This window comes from Ochotona curzoniae, unplaced genomic scaffold (assembly GCF_017591425.1).
Source record: "Ochotona curzoniae isolate NIBS_2020 unplaced genomic scaffold, NIBS_Ocur_1.0 contig_1014, whole genome shotgun sequence".
Classification (NCBI taxonomy): Eukaryota; Metazoa; Chordata; class Mammalia; order Lagomorpha; family Ochotonidae; genus Ochotona; species Ochotona curzoniae.
This window is the reverse complement of record NW_024464920.1, coordinates 19,369,650-19,395,069: the sequence shown is the minus strand read 5'-3', so window position 1 is coordinate 19,395,069 and position 25,420 is coordinate 19,369,650. Positions and strand designations below refer to the sequence as shown.

Below are 25,420 nucleotides of genomic sequence, written 5' to 3'. Positions count from 1 at the left end.
CACTATTTGAGACAGGATAGAATATATATTCAGAACCACCCACTTTTACACGAGCAAAACTTAACGACACATTAGAGCGACCAGTGAATGGAGCATTACCTCAGCATCGGTGGATCTTTAAGGCCAGTGCACAATGGGACTGTTTACATGAAAGAAGTTATTTTCTGCTAATGAAATATTTTCTGTTTTTTTTAAAGATTTATTTTTATCATGTTTTTATTGGAAAGGCGGATATACAGAGAGGAGAGACAGAGAGGAAGATCTTCCGTCCGATGATTCACTCCCCAAGTCAGCACAACGGCCAGTGCCAATCCAGAGCCAGGAGCCTCTTCCGGGTCTCCCACGCGGGTGCAGAGTCCCAAAGCTTTGGGCCGCCACTGACTGCTTTCCTAGGCCACAGGCAGGGAGCTGGAAGGGAAGCGAGGCTGCCGGGATTAGAACCGGCGCCCATATGGGATCCCGGGCATGCAAGGCGAGGACCTTAACCACTTGCGCCACCGCGCCGGGCCCATATTTTCTATTTTTGATGACCTTTACTTTCTGCACCTACACTTGGCCACAACATCTCCTGCCTCAGAAAAAAAGATACACAGCCCAAAGCCTCATGAAATAATCAAATCTATTTAAGTTTCCCTCACCTGGGGAAAGAACATATATCTTTAAAATATGGTTGAGCAGGTCCATCACCTTTGTTAATGCATTTCAGCTAAAATCACAAGAAAACAAAGTAGAGGGGCTTATGGCTCGCTGTGATGAGGAAGAAATGACACATGTAATCTCAGTAAATCCCAGAAAAATGGAGCCCCCCACCAGATTCTCATGTTGAAATCATAAACTTCAAACCTCTAAAAGTAACTGTCATTACAAGTAGGGCCATTAAAACTGGAATCATGAATTAAAATGAAATCATTCAGGTAGACTCTTTCCAATCTCCCAGAGAGTACTATAAGAACAGGAAATGTGGTCACAGGAGAAACTAGACCCAATGGCACCTTGACCCAGGGCTTTAAATGCCAGAATTGTGGAAAGCAAATATACATGGCTGGAGCCACCAGAAGCTGTAGTTTATGAAGGCAGATGTAGCAAACCGATACAGAGGATATTAAAACAAATCTGTTATTGGATTTTGCTTTGAATAGGTAATTTTGAGGCCAGTCTATAAAAAGTTGATTTCTTCCTTGTTGGCACCAAGAAAGTGGAATAGTTCTGTGATTGAGACTCAAAATAAATTTAGGCTACTCCAATAAGGTTATGGCAGAAATCAGAAAAGAAGCAGCAGTCTCTCGGCCGGGAGAATGTTACTTTGCTGTTTTTTAAAGATTTATTTAGGATTGTTTTAAAGATTTATTTAGGGCTCAGTGCAATAGCCTAGTAGCTAAAATCCTTGCCTTGAATGCACCAGGATCCCGTATGGCCTTTGGGACCTTTCATCTCTGTGGGAGGCCCACAGCAGGCTCCTGGCTCCCGGCTTTAGATCGGCTCAGCTCTGGCCATTGCGGGTACTTGGGGAACGTCAGATCTTTCTCTCTGGATCTCCTTCTCTCTGGATCTCCTTCTCTCTGTATATTTGCCTTACCAATAAAAAATAAGTCGTTAAAAATAATTTACAAAACAATACCTTTCAGTGATATAATATAGACACAACATACACATGTAGGATTACCTTGCAGATTCCTGGGAAGGAGATGTGACCGAAAAAATATGGGGTGACAGTGCTCTCTTGGGCAACCGACGAAGTTTATTTCCAAGGTTACACTTAGTAAAGCAATAGTTCAGATACAACTCAGAATTAGATCATGTCTGGGAGCAGAGTTCAAAGAGGCTAACAAGATGACCTGGTCAAAACCTTATAATAGGGAATAGATGAGGAATACTGTCTGCCCTTGGTTAGCTGACTAGACAGAGCACAGATGTCGGCCTGTCATCAAGGAGAGCATTAAAGCACATCCAAGGACTCAGCAGGGGCAGGAGTGCACTCTGGCTGAGAGGCCCTTTGCCTCCTCTTTCCTGGAGCCTCTTCTCAACAGGATCCCACAGGCCTCTGCTGTCCCAGCTACCCTGTGGATGTATTCACTCACACACACACACACACACACACACACACACACTGATACACATGGATTCTTACATTTATACTCCTTCTCTTAAAAAATGATCCAATTCCCTGATTTTTACCAAAGTTTCCAACCTTGTTATTTAAATGGCACAGTACCTGTAGGGTCAGTCATTAATTTCTGCAGTCATTTGACCACAGTTTGTCCCCAATAAACCTCAATTGAGGCTCAATTCTGCAAAACAATGTTGGGAAGTATAGCTGGTACAAGGTACCTGTCATGGAGGGCAGAGTGCTCAAAAGATTATGGCCTTCCCCTAAGCGTGAGTGAATTCTTGACTTGAGGAATTGAGCTAGGTACTGTGGGATTGAGCTTGGCCTTCTTGAATTTTCTCTTTACTTGTCTTCCTGCCTTGGGATCACTTTCACATGCACGCATTTGCTTATTTTTTTTTTTACAATTTTTTTTTATTGCAAAGTCAGATATACAGAGAGGAGTAGAGACAGATAGGAAGATCTATCTGATGATTTGCTACCCAAGTGGCTGCAATGGCTGGAGCTGTGCTGATTCAAAGCCAGAAGCCAAGAGCCTCTTTCAGGTTTCCCACATGGGTGCAGAGTCCCAAGGTTTTGAGCTGTCCTCAACTGCTTTCCCAGGCCACAAGCAGGGAGCTGGATGGGAAGCAGGGCTGCCAGGATTAGAACCAGTTCCATATGGGATTCCAGTGCCTGCCCCATATGGGATCCCGGTGCCTGCGAGGCCAGGACGTTAGCTGCTAGGCTACTGTGCCAGGCCCCACTCATCTGCCTCTTTTGCATTTGTCACAAGACCTTTGCCAAAATAAAGCAGATGCAGGCACCCATTCCTGAATTTCTTCCTCTTTCCTTTATTGGTTACCCAGTCGCAGGTACTCTGTTATACCAACAGAAAATGAAATTAGATGATTTCCACTTTTCTGTTTTCACAAGTCAGCACTCAGTCTTCATTTTACCTAACCTCTTGCTGACACAGCTGACCAGTCCCTTTCCCAAACAATGCTAGGCTAATGAGGATATCACACCCAACAATGTTCTCATCGTTGTAATTGTTCCTTCTCTGTCACCTCTGCCACCTCCTCTTCTTTCTTTCTACTTTTGAATGTTGATGTACCATGGAGCTTAATTAACAGTACACTTTTAACTTTACCTTCATTTCCATAGTAAAGCCAATCTCATGGCTATAAATTTCATCTGCATGCAAATGTTTGAAAATTTAATCTCCACTCTACTTCTGAGCTTAAAAATAAACATACAAACTTTTTTTTCATCAAATAAACATCTAAAAAGTGTCCAAAAATGTAACAAATCCAAGGGGGAATTCTTGATTTACCCTCAACAAATCTGTTCCTGATTTTTATCTCTCCATTCATATTTTTCTAGTGCAACAAGCTCTGGAGTCATCCTTCTCTCATCCTTTTCCCTCATTTCCTACATTCAATCCACTTGAATTCATTGATTTGAATATGAATATGTCTTACACCTACCTTGGCTCCTCACCCTGCCATTAGCATCCTACTCTGTCATAGTTTTCCAGTATGATATTTTATAAAAATGTAAATCAGATCATCTATGAAACTCATGAAATATCTTAACCAACCCTTATGTTCCTGGCCCAGCTTTCCAAATCATCTCCCTCTTCCTCTGCTAACTCAGCTCCCTTCAGGCACATGTTCACATACTTTTAAAATGGCTTCACCAAAATCATTACATAAACTGTAGCTAATTTCCGTGACTCTACTAAACTATCATATTATCTTTGTCCTTTTACGCTATCCCATCTAAAACAAATGTCCCACATCCAAACAGTATCTTTTTACCTATATTTTTAAATTGTTTTAACCACCTATTATTGAGAGATAAAGAAAAAGAGAAAGATGACAAGATAGGCATCCAGAATCGGAAAGTGCTTCCATCCCACATATGCTGCAGCTGGTGCCAGGCCAGGCCAAAGTTTGAAGCTGAGAACTTAATCCAGGTCTCTCCACAAAAGAAGCTGATCGGTTTACTGAACCATCACATGCTGCCTCTCTAGATCTATGAAGCATCTTTACCTACCACTCAGCAACAAATGTGATGAACTAAGAGCTGCTCTAAGATCTCCCTTTTGCAAAGGATCTATTGTGAAGATTTGAGGAATGAGATTGACTGATAGCCTCCAGTCTTCACCTCCTTTAGCACCTGTCTCAGTGTTTGAGTATAGGTGATATTCTCTGTTACCTTAGTAATGGATAAGAAATGCAGAAACCTAGATACTTTTTAAGATTTACTTATTTTTATTGGGAAGTTAGATCTACAGAGAAGGAGAGAGAAAAAGATCTTCCATCCATTGTTTCATCCCCCGAAATAGTGGGAATAGCCAGAGCTGAGCTGATCAGAAGTCAGGAGCCAGGAACTTCCTCTGGGACTCGCAATTTGGCTGAAGGTCCCAAGGCTTTGGACCATACTCTAATGCTTTTGCAGGCCACAAGCAAGGAGCAGGAAGGGAAGTGGAGCAGCCAGGACTTGAACTAATACCCAGGGATCCCGGCATTTGTAAGGTAAGGAGTTAGCCACTGAGCCATTGCTCCAGGCCCAAATACTTGTCAGACCAAATGTCATGGTTAATCACCACCTAATGCAAATATCCCCTTTTCATTTCACCAATTGATCCCCCAATAAGCTTTTCTATCCTACCTTCATTTTAGTCTGCATTTCAGAATATCCAAACGAGACAAACTGTATACCATATTTTCTTTTTATGTGTCTCTCAGAAAACTCCAAATTCTACTTAAGATTGTGATTCTAGTTGTCTTCTGTATTATCAATGCCTAAGTACCTAAGACAAAGTAGATTTTGTATAATTATTTACCATAAATGAAGAATAATTCTGAATAAGTGGGCAACACAATAAGTAAACATAACAGAAACATTAACACAAACTGATTGGAAAAAGGTAAAAATCCACATTTTTTCCATTCCCATGTATAAAGTTTTTCTTTAACAATATGCCTATGTGATTATATCTTTTACACAAAACATTGCAGATATACTCACTAGTCTACTGGATAATTTCAATTTCATACAAAATTTTCTATGCTGCCACAGAGAATGCTGAATATCCACTTTAAATGATGTTTAATTATAGAAACGATTCTAAAGAAAAATATTCATAGAAAATTAAAAAAACAATTTATAAAATTGTTGGAAGGTTAATCAATTTTTAGATATCAGAGCCAATAACAAAGGGAATTTCCATTAAGTGCCTGAATTTTTAGTAGGGAAGAGAGATAAATTAGTTGTGTTTCAGGAACATTAGGTAGGAATAAAGGATAACTGCTTTTCAATGCAAAGAAACTTGCATTACACTTTGCAAAGTCAATAACAGATCTTAAAAAAACATTGTGAAGAACTAATCCCAATTCTCCACAATTTATTCAAAACAATATAAATGGAGGCAATCCTTCCAATCTCCTTCTACGAAGCCAACATCACCTGAGTACCACAGCTAGAAAGAGACACGAAAGAATAAAAGAACTACAGAACAATATCTAGATCATTCACTTGGACCAAGTGGGATTTATCTCAGGACACAGGAATGACTCAACATATGCAAATCAATAAACGTGATACACCATGTGAACAAATTATAGAATAAAAACTATATGATCATCTCAATAGATGCAAACAAAGTATTTAACAAATCCAACATCACTTCATGCTAAAAATCTTAAGCAAGACAGGCATATAAGGAATATAATACAAGTGAAGCAATTGACAAAAATTCAATGCCAGCATCATACTGTTTGGGGAAGGAATGCAAGTTTTTCCACTAAGATCTGGAACTAGACAAAGATGTCCACTTTTACCAATGTTATTTAGCATAGCACTGGAAGTAATTGCTATGGCAGTAATGCAAGAAAAAGAAACCAAAGGAATTCAAATTACAAACAATAAGTTAAAATAATCGCTGTTCACAGATGACAGGATTCTATACACAAGAGAACCAAGACTCAATCAAAACACTGATGGAACTTATATGTAGGTACAAAATTAATTAACTTATAGGTGGGTATAAATTGAAGGTCCTAGAATACACAAGCAACTCCATATTATCAAAATTGGAGAAATCAATGAGGGTAGGGAGCAGTGAAATTCCCAGAACCTTTGAAGCTCTATCATAAAATTAATTAATTAATTAATTAAAACTATGGCACATCTACTCTACAGAGCACTATTCAACCATTTATAAGAATGAAACTATACCATTTGTTACAATGCGGTCACAAGTGGAGGTCATTATGCTTAGTGAAATAATCCAGTCTCAAAAGGCCAAATACCATATGTTCTCTCTGACATAAGCCAAACTGCATGCAAAATAAAAAAAGATAGAAAGATACATAGAGCAACACATATATCCTCTTAAACAAACAATGGAATAGAGAATAAAGTGCCAGGACACAAGGAATAATGGCAGTATGCATCTCTACTCCTGAGTCCCCGCCAACGAAACTCTTAAACACACCTTGACAAGACGACACTGGATTCCCTTCCATTTCCTATACCTGCAATGCCATCACACATGGTAAAAAGCAGAATCTTGTGACTGTAGCTATAGGAATATGCTATTGTAAAACAAAGGGACAAACAGCAGAGTGAGAAGGTGCAAAGCGGGAAAAGAGGAACCCTACAACTACAGAAGAGTATAACGGAAAACTGATAGAGAATTTTCATTGTAGATGGACCTACAAAATGAACTAAAATAAAAAGAGATGAAGCTACAAAACTTGTGTGACCTCAAAAAATGTCTTTTAATCATCTTGCCATGATTGAGTTACTTAGGGGAAGGCAGATTTATAATTATGAACTCAAGACATACTAAAATGACATTGTAAATAGATCCTGCAAAGTTCATAACAATGTAATTATAAATTTCTGTTTATCGGAGCATAAACTACTTAATTTTCAAACGAGAGGACTTCTTTTAGTTTCAAAATCTAATGATGGTTTCAGAAAATTTGTGCTGTAACAAACACATATTCTCCCACATTTGGATAATGCACTGAGTAAAGTTAATTTGGAAAGCACTAATGCAATGATACTTCATAGTCTGATACATTCAAGCAAGGTGCTTTCTAACATACAAGGAGCTATAGTGTGAAATGTTGAGAATGCTTGAGTATTTACCCTGGACTCCCGATTAGTGCCATCAGCATTTTTAATACTGTTTCACAAAACCTTTAAATATTCACTTGCTCAAATGTTCTAATTATTTTCCTGACCTACTTTCTAGAAACTGCCATAAGGACCTTAGGATTTATTTGAATTGACATTGTTACATTAAATAAAATCATTTTGCTATTTTCTCCTTCAAGTTTCAGGGTCTTAATCCTCCAAATTTCTTGTTCATATCAGTGTGGCTTTCCTCAGGGTCATACTTTCCCCTTGTAATAATGGAAGAGATCATTTTTGTGATTTCTTTTCTCTAGTTTTGGCTTTTCGTAGCACTTGAAAGAACTGATAAAATTATCTTTTCCATTGATAAGAATGACATATTTCTCTTTCATTCACACATTTATACACATGCTAACCATTCAGGAAGTAGAACTACAAAGTCTTACAAATATGCTTGATGATTTATGAATTGGCATAAAAGAATGGATTTTTTAAGGAAAAGCAGTCTGTTTTACACTACATGAAATGGGAACATTATTAAAGTATACTTAGAAAATATGACTTTTGCCTTGATCTAAGATAAAATATTTCACTCTTTTACTTTGCCTCTTCAATATATTGAATTTTTTTATCATTTGTCATTATAAATGAGAAAACAATTTTTCTTATTTATATCCAGTGTGATATAAGCTCGAGGAAGTCTTGTGTTCAACATTAACTGTCTAATGTATAAGATGATGTCTTATACACTGTAGATATTAAATGAAAGAATTGAGTCACTGTAAAATTGGAAAATAAATCTACTGAGGATTCAGTGGCTTACAGAAACAATTACTGGTTATTTTAAATGCCTGTGGATTAGGAATTTGGTCATTGCTAAACTGGATTGTTTGTGTTTTACGTGGTATTAACCAAGCTCACCCATAGAACTGACATGAAATGATAGTCAGGGGGAGCTCACCTAGGACAACCTCTCATGCTTCAGGGTAACTGTTCAAATGGATTAAATCATCTAGGCATCCGGTCTCAACTTTTAAAATCATGGTTGCTGATATACAAGAAGAAGGAATTAAAGCTGTAGGAATTCTATGGTCTAGTGTGAAAATTCCAGAATGCTATTTTTTTTTAATTAGTCTAAGTAAAACACAATTCAGCCCAGTTTTAAGGAAAGAGATACATTGGCATACTTATTGAATTCTATACACACATAGTGGAGTTGCGAACTATTGACAATCATATTTGGGTATCATTTAATTTTGTCCCAGTGACTTAGAATTTAATCAAAGAATCATTAGAGTGAACATGAATAAATTATAAAATAAATTATAGAACAAGATACAGAATGAGAGAATGCTTAGGTATTAGTTCATAAAAATCATGGGAGGAACTTTAAAAAAAAAATTAGAACCTGAAATAGCAAGATCACAGGACTCATCAATAACCAGTCTGAGTAGCCAGGCAGAAACAAATACGACCCTGAAATAGGAGATGGGTGGGGGAACATCTTCACAGCATCGCTTTCTGCACAGGTTCACACCCATGTGGGAAGCTGTGATTATGTAGGAAGCTTCTGCCATGTAAAGGAAACAGAGTGACCAGACATGGGGAGGGAGAGATTGTCACACTCCACATCTAATAAAGGATTACTACTCAGAATGTCTGAGGTACTCAAGAAACTAAACAGTAACAAAACATACAATCAGGCTAAGAGCTGGACAAAGGGCATAACTAGGCATTATCAAAGAAGGAAATCAAAATGGCAAACAGACGTATTAAAAAATGCTTACAATCAACAGCCATGAGGATAATGCAGTCATAATCAGTGAAGTATCATCTGACTCCCGTACAAGTGAACGCTTCGGAAAATAAGCCAAGGGTTAACACTATAGTCTTCACATAGTTAGTGTTGTTATTTTTTGAATAAGTTGTACATAACATTCACATTTCTGAAAAACTTATCCATCATATAATATCATACCTTAAAGGACCAAAGTAGTAGCACTTTCAGACAGGTTGTCATAACTTGAAGCCTCATGAGCATGTAGCCTAATATAGAAATATTCTAGTCATATTTATGCTAAGTTTTGGTGTTCTGCTACATATTAACCAAAACCTTTCATGCATTTTTATGACATTCTTTATTATTATTATTAATAGTAGTAGTAGTAGTAGCAGTATCTTATGATATGGTTCCACAGGCTCTGGGATTTCCCCTCCCCCTTCCTATGTCCCATCCTGCTCACTAATTTCCCCTATATTATTACAATAGTATAGTCCTTCATAAACCATCCTAAGTTCATTATTCTGCTATTTAAGGGTATCCTGATATTATAGGTATTGACAATGGCAGAAAGTCTGGCATTATATATTTCTATATATATACATATATAGAGAATTATATATATATATACTTCTTAAATGAAAAGCTATAAAATATTATATTTTATTATATTATATTATTTAATATTATATTAAAGCTATATAATATTATATAATATATTATATATATATAATTATATATATATAATATTTTATAGCTTTTCATTTAAGAGGATGCATGCTAACTGTGTAATAGTGACTATCATATCCAAATGTGGAGCTACAATACAGTATGCATCTCTATTTCCAAATCAAAGATGGACTCCTGGTGAAACTGTTAACCATATACTGACAACCAAAAACATTTTAAGAATTATTTTTTAATTGTGAATTGTAGCATCATGTTCACAGACTTTGGGATACTTGTTTTCATTGGTCCTACAATCATCAATTTCTGGATTATGTTTCTTAAATTTAACTTAACTAAAACTTACGATATCTATACAAATATTAATTATACTTAAAGTTTATGTGTTTCATGTGATAGTATAAAAACAATGCCAAGAAATAAAGAGTATCAACTTCTCTTATTATTTATTTTATTTTTATTTGCAAGGCAAAGTTATAGAGAGAAGGACAGAAATCTTCCATCCACTAGTTAACTTCCTAGATGACCACAACAGCTGGAGCTTGGCCAATCTGAAGTCAGTAGTGAGAGCTTCTTCTAGAGCTTCCTTATGGGTCCAGGGCTCCAATGACATGAGCCGCTCTCTACTGCTTTCTCAGGCCACAATGCTCAGGGAGCGGAATCAGAATTGAAGCATCCAGGACTTGAACCTTTGCCCATATGGGATGTCAGCACTGCAGGCAGAACCTTAGCCAACTATGCCATGGCGCCAGCCTCAACTTCTTTTATTAACCTGTTTCCTCCTAGATTTCATTCATAGAAGAGCCATACTTTTTAAACTTGTTTTCTAAATATCTCCATATGTACCATTCTACTATTTTAAAGATTTATATATTTTTATTGCAAAGTCAGATATACAAAGAGAGGAGAGACAGAGAGAAAGATCTTCTGTCCAACGACTCATTCCCAAAGTGGTCGCAACAACAGGAGCTCAGCTGATCCGAAGTCAGGAGCCAGGAGACTCTTCCAGGTTTCCCACATGGGTTCTGAGATCCAAGGCTTTGGGTCATCTTCAACTGCTTTTCCAGCCCACAAGCAGGGAGCTAGATGGGAAGCAGGGCCCATATGCGATCCAGGTGTGTGCAAGGCGAGGACTTTAGCTGCTAGACTACTGTACCAGGCCTGCTCCTTACTTTTTAATCATTCTAATTGTCATTGACATTTTAAAAGTTTTGATTTTGAGGACTGGCATGGTGGTAATGCAGGCTAACCTCTATCTATAGTGCTAGCATCCCTTATGGACACTAGTTTTAGTACTAGCTGCTCCACTTATGATCCAGCTCCCTCAGGGTGGCCTGGAAAAGAAAAGGAGGACAGCCCAAGTCCTTGGGTCCCTGCACCTCATAGGAGACTTAGAAGAAGTTCCTAATTTCCACTTTCGGCTAGCCAAGCTTTGACCATAGTAGGCATTTGGAGAGTAAACCAATGAATGGGAGATCTCTGTTTTCCCTACCTCTCAGTAACTCTGATTTTCAAGTAAATGTAAATCTGTTCTAATGGTTTTATTTCAGAATATGTCAATCACATAGAAATATAACAATTGATAAATTTAGTTCACATTACCCATCATCCACCTTCAACTTCCCAACCAATACTAAATCAGAAATTCCTTTTGCTAAAATGTGTTCCATCCCTTCACACTTTATTGAAGTATAAGCTTAGATCTTTAACTCACATCCTACATCTAAAGTTTTCAGACTTCAAGGTAGAATTTCACTAAAGTCTACACCCTCCTAGAAGGATATGGATTATAGCTAACAATGGTGAGAGTGAACAAACTTTGTTGCAAATCCAAAATACTGGATTGTTGAATAAGTTCATTATACATTTTAATGGCACAGGAAGACTTATTAGAAGAAAAGGAAAAAACATCTCATGTTCATTTTAAAATAGCAAAACTTAAGAATAACCAATTAACAATGAGTTGTTTATCCTTTTCAATTGCTTTAATCATTGCCAAAAAATGAAAAAGAATGTTTAAAGACAAATAATATAATTTAAGAATGAGAAATCTGGAAAAAACATTAAAGAAGAAACTGATGCTTTCTGTTATGTGACACCTGGGGAGAGAAGCTATTGACCGCTGTGTTCAATTAAGTTTCAGAAAAGAAAGTCAAAATTAGCAAATCTTTAATAAGCCACTCTGGCAGAAAATTATTTTTTGATTAAATAACATGATTATATAAGTGAGGGTGTTTAACTCCTAGTGAGATATTGGATGATTTCAAAAATATATTACTTATTGTAAGAATTAACTATAACTCCCGATAGCATAAAAACATTTTCAATGGCGTTAAAATAACAACTTAAAAAGTGGAAACCCTGGAGCAGCGGTTTGCCTTAGCACTCAAATTTTCCCTGGGATACCTGCAAATGCCTAGGTTCTAATCCAGGCTCCTCCCCGCATTCTTAGCCACCTGCTAACCTCACTCTCAAAGGAAACAAGTGCTGGGCTCAACTAAATGATGCTACAGTTCGTTCATACCATCTATTATTCTTAATAAAATGCAATACTAAGAGGAGCCTATCCTATGGTTCCAAATATATGACATTCTGAAAAGAGAAAAATTACTGACACATTAAAATATTAGTCATTTGTAAGGGAAAGGGAAATTAATAGCAGTACAGAGTATTTCAGGGAAGTGAAACATGATACTACAGTGGCAGGCACATGTAATAGCTTGGTTCAAACCCATGGACTCTACAACAGCAATAACAGTGTAAACGATGAACTTTGGATAACAATGATGTCTCATTGTAGGTTCATTGATTCTAACCTATTCACCACTTACCATCCAGCTTTCCACTTATGGCCTGGGTAAGCAGTAGAGAAGAGCCCAAAGTCTCTGTACCCTGTACCCATTAGGATTACCTAGAAGAGGCCCCTGGTTTGGGATTAGCTCAGCTCTGGTCTTGGGGTCATTTAGGGAGTAAATCAGTGGATGGAAGATTTTTCTATTTCTCCTTTTCTCTGTAGACTTGATCTGCCTTTCCAACAAAAATTAAATGTCTCTTTTTTTAAAGTATCTGGCTATACTTTGCTAAATACGACAAGTGAATTAAAATCTAAACTAAGAGGGGTGGACATTGTCTTACAGCAGCAGGTAAACCTGTGGTTTAAGACACCCGTGTTGTATGTTATAGAGTTCCTGGAGTCCAGGTATCTCTGCTTCAGATTGCACTTCCTCTTAATGCATGCTGCTAAACAGCAAACGATGGTTCAATTGCTTGAGCCCCTGAAGCCCATTTTGGTGACCTGCACGCAGCTGCAGGTTCCTGGTTTCAGAAACATTATCTTCCTGAACTGATATTCAGATAGTGAAATCATACATGGGCAAAAATCATGTCACTATATAATAGAGTTGATATATAATATCAGCAAAATAAGTTCTACTCCAAAATAAAGACTGAAAATACACAAGTCATGGTCAAAAACTTTATGGAAAATGTTTACTATGAAACAAAATGTATTCGTGGATTTAAACATTTTTGGCTCAAATATAAACTTGTCTTTTAATTTCATTCCCCCCTAATTCTTAAAGTATCCTCATATATTCCATATGGCATAACTCATTCTAGCATGCTATTAATTATTGTTATCTTTAAATACATTTTGTTTCTTTGAAATGCAGAGTTACAGAGAGTGTGAGAGAGAAAGCTCTTCCATCTGCTAGTTCACTCCACAAAGGGCCACAGTGGATTGGTTCAAGCTAAAACCATTAGACAGGAGCTTCATTCAGATATCCCATGGGGCGGGAGGCAGGGACTAAGAGCTTAGGCCATTCTCTGCTGCTTTCCCAAGCACATTGGCAGGAATATGGATCAGAAATGGAACAAAGAGGTCTTGAACTATTGCCCTTACAGGATGCTGGCATTGCAGCCAGAGGCTTAACCATTATTCTACAAAATCAGCCCCTATCGATGATTAAATCTACATAAAAACCTTAGTAGTAATTTGGCTGTAAATTCAAGCAATATTCTAACTTCTTAGAAATCATTGTGACTAGCACCGACCATATAATTCATTTGAGCACAGGATCTATTACATATACATTCTGAATTGAAAACCCCATTGAATTTCTCCATGTGTGCTCTCTGGTAAAGAATGGAAAGCCTGGTAAGAACTTGCCTCTGTGAGCAACACCAGAGTATCTGTGCTTCCAGAAGTCGATCTGCTCATTTTGAAGTATGCCAAAGATTAAGAACTATGGTCATCACAGCTATTGTATGTAAATACTGATGTAACATCGATTGGGGACTTACAGTATTGCTGAGAAAGTTGTAATAGCAACCTCTGAGCAGGGCATCCAAAAATGAAGAATAGAAGAGAGCTCTCTTCTAAGGAGTTACCACTGTGGCCCCCCACTGAATCCCACGCATGTCAGGATGCTGGCATTAAGCCCCAGTTGGTATCTCCACAGAAGTGTCTCCCAACACCAAACACTGGCGAATGGAGCCTAAGTAACACTGGCCCTCTCAACTCCAAGGCTTTTTTTTTCTCAAAAAGTAACAGTAAAGAGAACACAAAAATTGCTCCTGTGTCCCAAATTTATATAGGTTTTTGACAAATCACAGTTGATAGCAGAAACACAGATGCTGGACTGTGAACTTGTTGCTATGCACTGACACCCAATAAGCATGACCATTAAAACACCACCTAGAAATCATATACATTGCTTTGAAGTGTGGGACTGAAATGATCATTTGGGTTCATAGCTATATTCTAGCATAATTTAAGAAATGGTAAGGGAATAAGTTCAGAAGCAGTTATTAGATTTAAAAGTGATAACCATCAATTGCCATGTATTATATCACTGCCATAATTTATGCTTTCATAGCCATTGACCAAATGAGCAAGTAAAATTATGCCCACGTATTTTTTTGGGAAACTTATCTAAGCATTAAACATGGTGATAGATAGATACATAGATTAGAAATAATTCATTTTAAGACGAAACTACATTTCACAGTTAGAAAATGCCACAAGATCACATGGATGACAAATAAATGAAGGAATGTGTGTCTTCTAACTGCTAAATCCATGTTGATTACAGTGTGATGTAGCATTCTTGACTTTGTTCTCTCAGTATCTTTACAACTGCAACACAGCATGATGTAAGAAAACGGGTAGTAACACAGAGGGAGGAAAATAATGTGACCACAGGGACAACAGAGGAGCAACTCAATGGCCCTGGAGGGGTTTTAAATAATATATCAAGCTCAAATGAAAATATTATAAATAAATTCAGCACTATGAATGTGTATGTTAATTATAAACATGTATGGCTGCACTGAGGAAACAAGCAAGCCCCAGATCCCCACGATGTAAAACAATGCACAATTATTTCTTACTCCACTGACCGGGGAGATGAGATCCTTACTTTCCCTCACTTTTGTTCAGTCTTGAACTGCCATGTTGCTGGAACGGAGGGAAGCACAGTCCGGAGGCTTTTCACGGACACTCAAATCTCACGTGACACTTCCACTGACACCTCAATGATGAGAAGATATCATAGGCTTATAGGATAGAAAGAAAAACAGCAATATTTGGTGACTCATACTCTGCAGTGTCTTAGGCAAATCAATGGAGAAACTTTTTCATCAAAAACTTCTAGTGGAAGGTCAGAAACAGCCAATTAAGGACGACTGATCAATGCTAACAGAATCCTGGTCTCTGTAAGTAACCATTTTCTATCATGGGCACAGAAAAGCAGAAGCCAGTCCACAAGGAGACCAAGAGTGTATTGGGGCAGGCTTTTGCATGAACAGTTCAAATGCTTGTGAACAAGCCCACATGGTAGGCAGGTGCTGTGACCCAGGGGATCAAGCCACCTGGTGGGATTGCCACATCACATTTAGAGGTTAGGTTTCCAAAGCCCAGTTCCACTCCTGATTTTGGTTTCTAGCTTTTGCAGACGCTAGGAGGACAAGGGACTGAGGTCCCCAGTACTGGCTGCTGCCTGGCCCAGCCCAGCTCTGGCAGACAGTGTGAGTGATCTCTCTCCTACTTTCTCTCTCCCTCTTAAACAAGTAAATAAACACATTAAAAAAAAAAGTTGAGGCAGGTGTTTAAAGTAAAACAGAAAAGGGAAGATTATCGCTAGGAGTTGTTTTTTTGGGGGGGGTGGGTAAGAAAACCTTGTTTATACTTTTCATTCATATTCAGTTAAATGCCTTTTATTCATAATTTCTCCTCATAAAATAGAAATATTTCAAATATCCCTTAGCAAAAGGCGAGATGAAAAAATGGTAGTATAGAACTTCGAAGTTCTACTTTTCTTCTCACTTCACTAAAGTACAGCAGCATAAATGAACCTTACATTTTTTCAGTGAAAGCAACAAAATTCAAAAAAGGTCTATGTAATACCTGATTCCACATATGTGACCTTCTAGAAAAGTAAATATACAGGAATAGAAATCAGATCAGTTTGTGAACAGAAATGCATGCTGCAAGGAATGAATTTTACTATAGGAATCCTAATGACTTTTTTTTATTTTGAGCTCAGTGGAAATGGCTGCCCTGTCTCCATTCAGTGTTATTGAATAATTCATTAACTACAATTAAATTCCATGCTCATCCCTAAATCTACTTGTTTGTGTCTATTTTTGCAATGCACAGTGTTTTTATTAATGCAATGACATAAAATAATTCTGCAATAGTCTCTATCAACTGAAATATGGAATGTAACAGGATATACTGAATTAGTTTCTCTTAAAATAAGTACATCTTATTTTCCCCAAATTTAACATAAAGATTTAGAATGTAATTTTGAGCTATTGTACTAATATTGTACTATCACAATATTAGGAAAAGAAAGATTACTATGACAAAAAAAATGTTTTTTTTCTGAAGGTTAAAAAGTTGAATGCCTTTAAACTCAATGAACATCAAATGAAAACAAATTGCTAATTTTTAAGGCATTGTGATAAAATCAAAACAAGCAAATTAAATTCCAAGGAATAGTTTTAAGAACTGTGGGGGGGTCCAATTGTTAAACAACTTTCATATCTAGAATTTAAAATACTAAAATAGCATTCATATTAGATAATAGATTTTTAAAAAGTATAATGATTCACTCTGAGAAATGAGACAGCCTTAAAAACGACAGCAATCCAGACAGCAAAAATGCTTAATATTCAATGAAATTTAAATTATCTTCACCAGAGAAAGTATGAATGAAATTCTACTGAAGAACTTAGGATGATGCTTTCAGGAACATTTCATTTCAGTTATATATGTCTTTGGTAACATTTCCATAAAGTTTTAAACTTTCAAAGTAACAATTATAGGAAACAACATGTTTTAAACTTCATGCGTAGGAAAATGTACATGAAAGCTGTCACATAGTCCAAACATTTCTTGAAAGAAGGAAGCATTCTGACCAAGATTGCCAACAACATGCCAACCTCCTTAGCGCATGTTTAAACACACAAAAAAATTGTATATGCCCATAAAAACAAAATTGCAAAACATTATAATTCCATTAAAATATTTTGTATTAGTAGAACAGTCAATAAATTTTTAAAACATAAACACTGAAATCTATCTTGTGTGTCTTCACTCACACAAAAATTAAACTTCATAATGGTGTAAAGTAAAACATATTTCCTACCATAGAATTATAACTTTATAATTTATCTTACTGTATAATCTCACAATGTTCAATAGTGAGATATACATACTGTGATTTTAAACTATTGTTGCTATATCTATGTATGGAATATAAAACTGTGAGTTTATTATCATTTCTCTTCTCTACTCTAAAGGAAGTTTAAAAAATTACCGACTAGCCATAAAGGTCAGCAAATGGGGATGCTGCAGTGACTGGCCCTGAGCAACGAGCTGATACTGAATTATTTCAATAATAGTTGAATGTTTGCTCGGTGTCAGGCAGTATTTTAACTGTCTAGGATTCAGCTAGGAAGAAAGCAGGCAAGTTTATTGTTATTAACTGGTGAGAAAATATTTTAAAACAGACACACTGTGATTTCTGTAGAAAAGAAAATTTAATAGAACAGAAATATCACTGATGTTTCTTTGTCACTACTCAAATCCAACAACGTCTTTTAGCCTTACTCATAACCTCAATGTTACATCATTTGGTCAGCTATAAATACTTTTAGAATGCATAAACAATAATCGACTCTAGCCTGTTCTTTTCTTCAAACTGAAGCAATAGAAGTTTTCAACATATTCCTTTTACAGATGGAAAAAAATGCACTTCAGGGAACTGAAATGGCTACCCAGTGTCTGTGTCACAGGTAGAATGTGAATCTAGGTGCACTTAAGAAAATGTTATTAGTCTCTTTTGATGTGTCAGCACATGGTACAGGTCACTAGAATCAATATTATACAGCCCTGACTCTAAAGTGCTTCACAGAGAATATTGCTAACTGTTCTTAATTCCAGCAACCATACATCCTCTAAAAACATCTTAGTGTAAAAGAAATACCTAGTCATGGAAAACATTTGATTCTGGAAGTAAGTCAGAAACTTAACATTGGTCACTTTCCTTCCCATGTCATGATGCCTTCACCTCATGAAGTCTTAGAGAATCTTGTTTAAAATTAAACCTCATTTTATAATTACAGATGTGGTCTAAAGTGAACAGAAGCAACAGAGAATGAAATTAAGAGTGAGCATTATCAGGGACTTGCTTATTTTCTCCGATGTGTAACAGTAAGCATGCTCACATTTGAAGGGCAACATGTGGGAACCCCACAGCCACGTGGTCATTAGCAGAGGTGAACTGAACATCAACTGCGGGGTAGGAGAAGTGACTTTTCTCATCAGCTTAAATGTGATCTCAGGAACAAAGCTTCTCAGGATCGCTGATGAGACACTATCTACATTTGAGAGAATTGGACTTCTCTAATTGAGAGATGATCCGGAATAATTCCTGTACAGAGACATTACTTAGATGTTCAAAATAAAGAGTTGCTGAATTCTTAGAGGTATCATTTTAAAAATGAGATTCAAACTGGAAATGTTGTACTAAGAAACCTTATAATGGAAAGAAAAGAAAAGAAAAGAAAAGAAAAGAAAAGAAAAGAAAAGAAAAGAAAAGAAAGAAAGAAAGAAAGAAAGAAAGGAAAGGAAAGGAAAGGAAAGGAAAGGAAAGGAAAGGAAAGGAAAGGAAAGGAAAGGAAAGGAAAGGAAAGGAAAGGAAAGGAAAGGAAAGGAAAGGAAAGGAAAGGAAAGGAAAGGAAGAAAGAAAGAAAGAAAGAAAGAAAGAAAGAAAGAAAGAAAGAAAGAAAGAGAAAGAAAGAAAGAAAGAAAGAAAGAAAGAAAGAAAGAAAGAAAGAAGAGAAAGAAAGAAAGAAAGAAAGAGAGAAAGAAAGAAAGAAAGAAAGAAAGAAAGAAAGAAAGAAAGAAAGAAAGAAAGAAAGAAAGGGAGAAAGAAAGGGAGAAAGAAAGAAAGAAAGAAAGAAAGAAAGCAAGCAAGAAAGCTTATACTGGGTAATAATTTCTACAGCAGGAACGATTTAGGAAACTGTCCTAACTTAAGCCTCCAGTTACACAAAATCAACCTTTCTTCCTGTGTCAGTGAGTTCATGCTTATCAATACACCTCAACATGATTTTTAAGTATATTTTATATTATTGCAGGATACACTTCTGGGAGATGTCTCACATAACACACAACACTGGGGAAAGCATTAGAAACTACATGAAATAGCATTTAATCACCCTTGTTAAAAATCTTAAAAAGTTGTTTTTTATGTTCTCTCTCTTCCCAACTTCCAGAATCATCACTACCTCAAAGAACATATGAAGAATGTAAACCTACACAGGATTTTTTTTCTTATTATTCTTATTTTGCACAAAGAATGGGATCAATTAAGTTTAAACTGAGGACAAGACACATCTCTCCAAAAGTTATCATTCCAAATTTAATATATGTGCTGCCGAAGCTTACACTCTCTGAAAGTTATATTTGTAACAATGCATGCCAGTTTATATCCAGTGCTGGCATAAAATAGACTAATGTGGAATCTGTTGTGCTTAGAGAAAGCAGCCATGCACATGTTATTAAACCGGCTCAGAAGGGAAACTGGTTCTTCATACGATGAAAACATAAACTCCCAGTTTGAGCACCTGCTCCCATCTTTATGACTTTATGACTGTATTACCAAATTTAAATACAAGCTCATTAGCCAAGGAAAGACAGAGAAAAAAGAAATGAAGGGAGGGAAGGACAGAGGAAGAGAGAGGAAGGAGGAGGAGACAGGGAGAGGGAGACAGGAAACAGGAAGGTCAGGGGCGGGGAGAGAAATACACTGAATATGGAACTTGTTCAATGAATTAATCCATAAGAAAGAGTACAGAAATCAAAAGATTGAACATAATTATTTTTAAAAGAAAAGTCAAAAAGATGAGTGTAACTTCAATGGAACTAATGATTAATATGACTGATAAATTATAAAATGTATAACATGCTAAAACAGGCAAAACCATAACCCTCTAGAGAAATCAAAAAATCGACAAGCTCCAATCCTTTGTTTGCAGAAAGGTGAGTTTTAAAATTCCCAACACAACTGTTCTCTCATCTTTCAAGAAAACCTCTAGAGATGATTCTCACATCTTCCTGAACAGAGTAACATGAAAATTTCAGGGAGATAAACCTGATGACGTTAAATATAAAAGGGAGGATAATCACTAAGTTTTCCTAGTTTCCAAATAAACCACTTATAAATGCTATCCTTATTTTTTATTTTTTGTGAAGAGATCTGTAAATGTTGTATATGAATTAAAATCAATTTTCCCTTGCCAAAACTCTGGGAACAAAACTGGAAATTATAAAGAGAAAAATAAACTACATGTTGGTTGATATATCATATGATACGAATATATCAACCAATGTCTTAGCACTGGACATGCTTGAATATTTTGATATCTTTCTTCTTAGACATGACTAATTTATAATTTCAGTTAACATTAGGATTATTTACTCAGTGTGCATTAGAAAAATACCTATATATGTGTGTGTACAATACATATATTTTTGCATTATTGCCTAGTTAAATATTATATCATGAACATTTCTACAGTTCTTGAACACAAATTAAGCTATGATTTTAATAGCACCATAATAATGGAACATATTAAAGTGAACTGAATGGTGACTCCCCTCCCATATATATCAATATAAATCATATGAGATCTTGCTTGGGAAGAGTTTTTGCAAATATAACTGATTTAGACATTTCAAGGTAAGAATATTCTAGATGGCTTTGACTCTGAATGCAATGACATGAAATGACATGCAGTGGTATGCAATGATTTGTGTCTGATGAGAGTACAAGAAGAGAGAATAGGAAAAGGTGAAATGAAGAGCAAGGAATAAGTTACAATAAATACACCAAAAGGGTGATTCAGAGCCAACTGTTCTCAAAGGCTTGAGAAGAAATTCACCTATGCAGGTCCTAATTTCAGATTCCTGGGTACCACAACTGTAACAGAATAAATGTCTTTTGTTTTCAATTATTCAGATATGGCATTTGTTCTTATTGCCTTAGGAAACCAATATACATTTGGATAGATCATAATATATTTAATCATTCTAAGACATAAAGTTAGTTTCACTATTTTTATAATCATAAAACAAGTCAGGGTTTCAGTCCTGATTGAGTTTACCTTCTATTGAACGGAGACAAATGCTATACAACAGACATTCATTATAAGAACGTTAGAAAAATTATGTTACAGATCAGCACTGTGACTTAGTAAAGCATTCCATGTAAGCACAGGCTGAAGTCTTGGCTGCTCCACTGTTGAACCAGCTCAATGCTAATATGCCTGGGACAGCAGGGGAAGATGACCCACTTTAGTATCTGGAAGAAGCTCCTGGCTCCTGGATTTGGACTAATGTAGCCCTAGACATTGCAGATATTTGGGGAATGAACCATTGGAGAAAATATCTCCCTGTTTATCTCTCTCTCTCTCTCTGTCTTTCGGCCTTTCAAATAAACACAATAAATCTTCAAAGAAGAAGACAGAATGTGCAATGACATAAAGAACAAGCATAGAGAAAGGGAGGTTGAACTAAAGAGGTGGGATTTGCAATTTAAATGGGTTGATTAGCAAAGGCCTAATTTAGTAGTTGACCCTTGAGTAAAGATGGATGAGAGAGTATAGGCAGTTAACAAAGAAGTTATCCAAGAAAAAAACATAAGCAAAGGAAGAAGCTAACAAAAATACCAAAGTGTGTTTTAGGTTAAATTCTCAGAAATACAATTACCATGTCAAAATACATGTACACATTTTAAGCATTTGCTAAATGACCTGTTTGGATAACAATGGGTTGGGAAATATTTTTCTGTGAATCACAGTTGTTTGTTGTGTCACTTCTTATACACAGCATGTTTTTTTTTTTTTCCAATTTGGTCTTTTGCTTTTAAGTTGCACTGCAAAATTATTATTTGTTTGTTTGTTTTAAAATGCAGAGATCTGGAATGGTGGGGAGTATTCACAGAAACAGAGATCATTCATCCATTGGTTCAGTCCTCAAATGGCTACAGTGTTGGGTGCTAGGTAGACCTGAGTCAGGAATGAGGAGGTTGATCTGGACCTCTCTCGTCAATGCAGGGGTCGAAGCACTTGAGCTACTGTCAGCTACTTTCCCAGGAACATTAGCAGGGAGCTGGATTAGAAACAGAACTGCTAGCATGTGAATCAACACCCATACGAGACACCAGCACCACAGATGGCAGCTTTATCCATTATGCCACATCACTGCCATAAGATTGTTTATTTTTAAAGGCAGAAATATTTTAAGTTTATACACTCAAATATACCCATCTTTTTCTTTATGATTTACTTTGAAGTAATACTTCATTATATCTTACTTTCTAGAAAAGATAATCAGATCTTTTGTCTGGTTATTTTATGAACTCATTTTGAACTGAATATATTTGATAATGTAACTTTTCATGGAGTATAACTAGAAGTGTAAAAGGATACAGTGAAGTTCACATTTCTTGACAAAACCCAAAAGTCAAGCACCTGGCTTGCATAAAATATTTTGAAATAGAAGCATGATAACATCCAGAATTATTATAAATATATAATTTATATATTTTTGTTTGAAATGTAATTCTGGATATAAAGGCATTTTTAGAGAAATGTGTTTTAAAATAAAAATTATTCTCAATACATTATTGTACAATATTTATCTTAAATAATCCTTTGTAGAATGGATTTATATGTCACAGTGTTTTATATTAAACGCGTGTGTGTTTGGGGAAACAAAAAGTTTGAGTGCAGATAATATGTGTTAATAATGAGCAAAATCAAATCTACAGCAAAATGAAATGGATATATCAAACTCTGAGTAACAGAATTACCTTGATGGAGCATTAATTTTAGCACCAATGTCCTGACTTTAAAAATATTTGATGCAACACAATCAGGTCTACCTGTGCTTTTCATATCAAGTACCCCACAGGGCTTTTGTAACCTTTGCTTGATCGAATTACTGGCACTGAGCGGTTCAGTGGAGCATTTTCAACCTCATAGCAGGCTCCATTGTTCTCATACGATAAATAGAGAAGAATGGCCAGATGCAAATAAAATCCTTGGATGGAATAGTGCAGCTTTTTAAAGAAATATGTAAGATTAGTCAGTTTATAAATGATCAGAAAATTGTCAGCTCCCTTTTATCTTACAATGTTTACAATATTTTCTAATTTTGTATATGGGAAGCAAAAAGCATTTCAGAAATATTTAGAGCTATTATTCTATTCAAGATTTTAATTGGTTTACATATTCTCACATCAAAAAATTGTGTTCCTTTAATCAAATATAAACCCATTATAAGTAATACATATATATTTCTTAATTATAATAGTCAATTGCTGGAGATCCTGCCTGATATTACTCCCCAAAATAAGCAGGAATCACACTTGATAGATTCCATAATTTGTTTAAATTTTGGCTTACTTGCATTGTTTGAAAAATTAAATGCTTGTGAAAAAACACCTCTTGCTGAAGATTTAGGCTCATCCTTAAATTATCTGACTTATAGACAGTATGTAAATATTTAAGTACATTTTTATAACATAGGCATAAATTATGATCAATAAATATATTTCATATTCATAAATGTATTCTATGTCTCAAGAGAATACATTTTTTCAAAGATTTTTAATTCCTTATGGTAAAATAGTGCTTTGTCCTCCCTCTGCTGGTCTATAAAGGTATTGAACACATTCATGTTTCTGTTTCATACTGTAGCACAGAAAAACAGAAGCATTTCAGTGGCACATTAAAGGTCACATAATGACTGCAGTCATAATACAACCAAGTAAAAATAAGCATGGTCCCAACAAGTGAATGTTGACAGGGCATTGATATAAAGTCACAGTAACAAAAACAATTTGCAATGGACAGAGGAAAACAAATAGAACTTTGAAAACAGTAACACATACCAAAGAGCGTATCTTTCTTCTCTTGACTAAACTCTTATATTTGTAGCTCAATCAAGAGAAGAAAGAAATTAGTAATAATGCATGCTAACAAATTTTGTCATATTGCTGGTTGTACAAAAAAAGAGATTTCTATCTCATACTCTACAAAAGTAAATTTCAGATGGAATTTCAGATGGAATACTCTCTCCTTTCATATTTCTGCACATTTCCCAAGAAGATGAATTAACTTCTCTTTCGCTTAAGACTATCTTTTTTCAAAAGGCAGACTCCCTCACTGCACAATTACAAGCTTCAGATACGCTTGGCCTGGTGCTGTGTGATGAGCACAGCATGCCCCTGCCTCAACACAGCACCCTGTGGGAAGCTGGTGAAAGAACGGCAATACTCGGCCTACTACCGTTCATTTATAATAAACTGACCCTGTCATAAAGTTAAGAACCCAGCATCTGTTATTCATAACATATAGGATAATTAATGAAACTGTATTTAATTTGACAGACTCCAATTTTGTTCACAGCTGTATCAATCAACCCTTAGTACTGCTTTTGGCTTTTTGTCATTTTAGTATGTGTGGTTTTCATTTGCATTTCCATGATGATCGGTGTTGTTAGGGATATTTTTTAATGTTCTACTTACTATCCACACATCTTGTTTAATAATGTGTCCATTCAAATTAGCAACCCTGTTTTATGTGGAATCGTTGAGTTGAAAGTAATCTCTCTAGACACATGTCACTTTTCAAATACTTTATCCCAGAAGGTGGCTTGTGTTCTGAATTCATTTTAAGTACCTTCTGAAGAGCAAACATATTTAATATTTATGAAGCCAAGCTTACCAATGTTTTATTTTATGGATCATGCTTTTATTGTCACATCCAAGTAACTCTCCCCTAGGCCAAGATCATAAAGATCTTTGCACATTTTCTCACAAAGTTTTATATTTTTAGCTTTTACAACTCTATGAGTCATTTAAAGTGCTACACACATCAGGTTTATTTTTGGCCTATGATTTTGCATCATATATTGAAAATACTTTCCCAATAAATTACTCTGGCAGCAATGAGAAAATGATGTGTCATTTGCATGTAGATTTCTGGACTTGCTCTTCATTGTCTAAAACCTACAGTGTATTGTCTTCACATTATAACTATGTGGAAAGCTTTGTAATAAAATAGCTAAATTCTCCAAATATTTTTATTTTTACAGTTTTCTTTTACCTATTCTAGATTTTTTAAACATTAGT

The 25,420-nt window shown here is 35.9% G+C and overlaps 1 long non-coding RNA gene across 1 annotated transcript in view; it reads right to left on the bottom strand.

The window, feature by feature from the left end:
* Window positions 1–15,092: 15,092 nt before the first annotated feature.
* The window catches only part of LOC121162620, a 30,709-nt gene continuing 20,381 nt past the window's right edge, over window positions 15,093–25,420 (bottom strand). Inside the window, exon 3 of the long non-coding RNA XR_005884817.1 lies at window positions 15,093–15,266. This is a non-coding gene — a long non-coding RNA (uncharacterized LOC121162620). The remainder of the gene's footprint in view (window positions 15,267–25,420) is intronic.